This window comes from Aquila chrysaetos, chromosome 8 (genome assembly GCF_900496995.4).
Source record: "Aquila chrysaetos chrysaetos chromosome 8, bAquChr1.4, whole genome shotgun sequence".
Lineage (NCBI taxonomy): Eukaryota > Metazoa > Chordata > Aves > Accipitriformes > Accipitridae > Aquila > Aquila chrysaetos.
Window position 1 is genome coordinate 40,805,244 of NC_044011.1, and position 5,114 is coordinate 40,810,357.

Genomic DNA, 5,114 nt, shown 5'->3' on the forward strand with positions numbered 1-5,114 from the left:
AAATTCACAGCCTGTTACTGTAGGCAAATTGTAACGAAGGATGACTGACATCACCACAGCATGTGCATCAATGCCGCGAGTCCATGTCAACTATTGACAGAGAAGAAAAGGTATGGAGATGGGGTCTGTGGGACTGACAGTGAAGTCTCACCAAAGCACAGGTCAGTCTTGGCATCAGTTTCCTCCTGGGCCAATTTAAAGGACAGGTAGCTCTGAAAAGCCCTGTCAAACATGTCTCAAACAGCAAGGCAAAAGTAGCTTTACAGGGATGCAAACAAGTGGTTTTTTATCTCTTAGATGTCCTCATTTTTGATTCTGTGATTTTATTTTTGTTCGCCTATTCTTTAGATAGAATTATATGCTGATAAATAGTACTAACCTGTTTGATATCCTGACTGATGAGTGAAGCCATACAGACAGCATAAAAACCCTAAACCATTCACTCACCACCCGTATCTGTACTGCATACAGGGGATGATCTAGGTACCCTTAGATCCAACAGTCAGGTTTCCCAAGCAAAGCCAGAACAGTGGTTCCCTAGCGATAAATGCAGATGCTGATCACCTTCACCTGAGGCAAGGGTTGGGTTTGATGATGAAGGGTTTCAGCTGTTTTGAGGTCAGCCTTAGACACTAAATTAAAAAAAGAAAAAAAGAGGAAAAACCTTCCCATGCTTGTTTCACCAGGAAGAAACAAAGGAAGGTTTGGGCATTTTTTTACACATCATACTAAGTGAGCTCTCAGGAGGCCAAACTATACACATATTTTGAAATGCAGATGTATTGACAAGAGAGCCTTGCAAGCTGCTGAGCTGGAGAAATGCACATACAATGCTGGGAGCAGGTGAGTTGCTAGAGTTGACTTTCCTCCCAGCTGCTGAGATGTGTTTTTACTCCTAAGGATCTAAAATCAGGTATGTTGCAGAATCACTGACAGCATTGTAGATTTCCTACTTTTCCCTTTTTGCTACTGCTGGTTCCTTCTGTAGACATTTGCCTGCACCCTCTTCTTCCAGAGTACTTGAATGGGAGCTTAGTGCCTTTGCTATTCTTCTGCCACCTGTTAAATTAAGATCCCACTTCTTCAACTCTTCCATGTAGAGCAATCAAAGTCTGACTCAAATGTCTGGCACACAAGTCATAATAATACCCTGGGAGATTTTATCCACAGTACTAAAACCAGAAGGACCAAGATGCAAAATGCTACTGAAAATGTTTTGTAAGAAAAATTTGGCAAAAGAAAAATCCCATCCTGCTAGTTCAAACCTGGACAGACAAGCCTTTAGAGGGTTCTTGTCAGAAGGAAGTTATCCAAGACATTTGCAATTACACAATATCTACTTGCTTTTAAATTCTAATGGTACCAGAAATGGTTGATCTACAGCCTAAACACTCTCTGGAAAATGTTTTTAATGTAATGAGACAAGAAATGTTTCAAGACGTTAGTGTAAAAGTAATTAGTATTTTTGTGGCACAGGCTGAGCAAAAAATAAAAGACTCCAATGGTCAATTTAAAAATATACCACTTTTCATAGCAAGAAGAGAGTTCCTGGCATGGAATCAGCAGTGAAGACTCACTCTCTGTGAGGGAGGCCATTTTAAACATGACCATAGAAACCCAGATAAGCCAGAACTGAAAATGCTTATATTAGAAAAGGGCACAATTCATCGCTTTTCTGAAGCTAAGAAAACACAAAACATTGGGCTCAGTTAGACTGCTAGGCCATGTTCCTGTCCATACAAATGCTGCTTAAAAAAGCAGGTAGTGCTGCTTCTCTGGTACCTGAAGGGTAACCTCAAGCGATCTCAAACTCCTGCTGAACACATGAGCACACACTACCAATACAAAACTTGTTCAAGAAACTGGAGTCTCCTGTGTGCCCCTGAAAGAGCATCAGGGCTCCTGGGTGAGTGAGTTTCCCTGGCAGAAAAGCTGCAGAGTCTGCCTTTGCTGATACATTCATGAGGAACAATGGTGGAGGCAATGCCATTTTCTGGATAACCCTGAAATACCAAAGCTGTGTGTGTGTGGATAGCTGGGCTCCCGGGCCCACCTGTGTGTCAGCAAATTCAGAGTGGCTGTCAGGAGAAGGAAGACCCACTCTGCTTCAAGTAAGATTTTCAGAGACAAAACAATTGCAAGACTTAGGACTTTGTACCTCTTGCAACAAATGTCATGGGAAAATGCATGTGCATGCTAGTCATTGGAAAAATTCACGCTCAGCTGCAAAGAGTTCATCAAAAGCCGCTGAAGCAATTGCTCCTTGATTTGTTGCCCTATGTTTTCATTTATTTTCCCCAACAACAGCAGCACTGAATATCAGAGTCACTGGCCCATGAAGAAACACCAAATAGTAAGGAAGAGAAGCGGAATATATTCCCCCAGCTAGCGGAGCTACTGAACTGAGAAACCCATGCTGTGGGAGGTAAATGAGGGACAGTGTAAGAACAGAAATGGTCTAATCACTAACATCACTGAGCAGCCCCATCCTTGCCTCTTCATATCCTACCTAAAATGCCCACTTCGAAAGCACTCCTGCTTTTGGCCACAGTTGCTGTTCATAAAGAACCCACAGCAGACTCAGACAGCACTCCTTAGCACAGTGCCCTCTAAGTGGGCAGGGGCTGTTCCTCTGCCCTGCAGTCAGAAAATGGAGGCAGACAAAGGCTAAGGGATTTGACCAGGTTCACGCAGGAAGTCTGTGTCGGAGCAAGTAACTGAAGTAATGGTCCCAAATTAGCACATTCCCCATCATACTAGCAATCCCCTCCTTCTTGACTGCCTATACCGAGGCTGTTTCTTTCCCTAATGGTGAATTATATGCAGAAAGTTTGCTCAAACATCTGCAGACAACCCGTCACTTTATTTTCCTTCTTTGCAACTTATTAATCTCAATTCTGTCCCTTTAAGTCTCCTGCCCAAAGCATACGAGAAAAGCAAAAAAAATAACAGCATTTCTTCCCTTCATATTAATGTTTCAAAGCCAACTGACTTAGACTCACTACAGCAAAGCTGTAAATTACGCATGGCAGACAACCCTTGCAGCCCACCCCTGATCAGAGCAGGAGGTGGGGGAGTATGGCTTTGCCACTGCTGTTCAGCAGTCCTGCCTGCCCGCTTGCTTCTGCAAGGTCCAGTCTCACAAAAAAACATCCCACGCATCTCTCAGAGCCCCCTCTTTCCGATCTCCTTCTCACTACTTGGGACCCACCAAATCCTTTGCTCAGGAGCCGCTAGAAGCTCCAGCTGTTGGGTCTGGGTTGTCATACGCTGGGAGGGTGGTTGGATTTACAGATGCACAGCGAGGAACACCTCTCTCATCCTCATGCGCTCCACATCGTGTAGACAGGGAAGAGGGTGGAAGGGAGAAGGGCTGCATTCCCCTCGACAGAGATAAGGAAGTGAGATGTAGGCTCGCCCCTGACCAGTACTCCAAATGGAGCACGAAGGAGGCTTGCTTCAGCCGTCACGGTGAGGATGCCCAAACTCCCGGCCCAGCAACTGGCTAAAACGCGCCGTTTCCTGGACTGATGGAGACGCAGCGAGCCTGAGCAGGGTCCCGATTTCAGCTGCCACGAAGCCGCCCTCCCTCCACCTTCCCCGCCCGCCGCCCACCCTGCCGGCTCCCTGCCCCTCCGCCCCGCGGCCTAGCAGGAACTGCCGCCCGGCAGCGCAGGCGGCCCCGCGGCCTGCCTCGCCCCCGCCCGGCTCCGAGCGCGGCCGGGCAGTGCCTGCTCCGGGATTGCCATCTGCTGGCGCCGGGGGGGAAAGCCCGCGGCCCGGCCACCGCCCTCTGCCTAGGTCAGCGGGAGAAGACACCGCGCCCGGGCAGCAGAGCTGCGGGCAGGGAGAGAGCATGCGGTCATCGAGTGGTTTGAGTTGGAAGTGACCGTCAAGGATCACCTAGTGCAACTCCCAGAGTGCTGGGATGGCAGAGTGACCCCCAGGTCTCCGGGCTCTTACCAGCCCTCAGGCAGCACTCCCGTCGGGTGAGTGCCCGCACGCCAGCCCACGGCCAGCCTGCTCTCATATCCTGGCACCTGGCCTATTACTATTATTTTTTTATTTACCTGGTGCTAGCCATTTGCCAGGTCTCCCTAGGACAATTGGTGCAGGCAGTAATTAATAGTCCACACTCCGAAGAGGAAAGATCAAAGAACTGACCAAGTGCAGCTGTGTTTTAAGCGGAAACAGAGCAGATTGCAAATCAAGGAGGAAACATGCACTGCAAAGCGTTTCAGCCACAGTCCGGGCTTAGGTTTCTATCGGTTTCTTTGATGCAGCGTGCCTAAGAAATGTAAATGCTGCCTGTAGCTGTTCATCACTTTCCCCTGGGTCAGGTAGGATGCTTTGTCTTCAACTGAAGTCTGCGCAGCTCCCTCCCCTCCAGGGGCTCTGTCCCCTGCCTGCACACCGCAGCTCCCCACTCCTCAAGCTTCAAGAGTGTCTGGGCACATAACTTCCCTCTGCTTTAGCAAATTCCTCTCGCTTTCCTCCCTCCAGCAATATTGCCGTACTTTCATGGTCACGCAGTGCCAACCAGAAGTCCAAGGCCTCTGCGCATGAGAGCCTTTGCTGATACAAGCAAACTCGTAGGACCTGAGATGTCTGTGCTTCCTTCAGCAGGAGAAATTGGAGGGCCTTGAGCTCATACAGAATCAGTCCCATCCACAAAACTAGAGGGAGAGATGTAAACCACTTTTCCTTTCCATCAGTGGATCCCAAAGCATTTGAGATGTCCAAGGGAGTTGGGTTCATCTCTATTTTACAAAAGGGGAAACTGAGGCCCCGAGTGAGGCACATTGCTCAGCTGGCCAGTCAGGGTGGACCTTGGAGCTGTTCCCAGCTCATATTGTAATACCAAGACCCCCTCATCCCCCACTTCTCTGAGCCTCTCCGGGCTCCTCACCCTGCAAACCATCAACCAGCAGGGCAGGGAACAGCCTGTGCTGTCTCCAGGCCCAGAGCTGTCTGTGAAACATCAGGCCCAAGAAAACACTGAATGTGCATGTTCACCCTGGTGAGCAAGTTGCCATGGTGATCCTTTGGTGATGTGGCATAGATACAGAGGGGCAGTGAAAATGACTGTAATTAATTTAAGGCATTAAGAACAA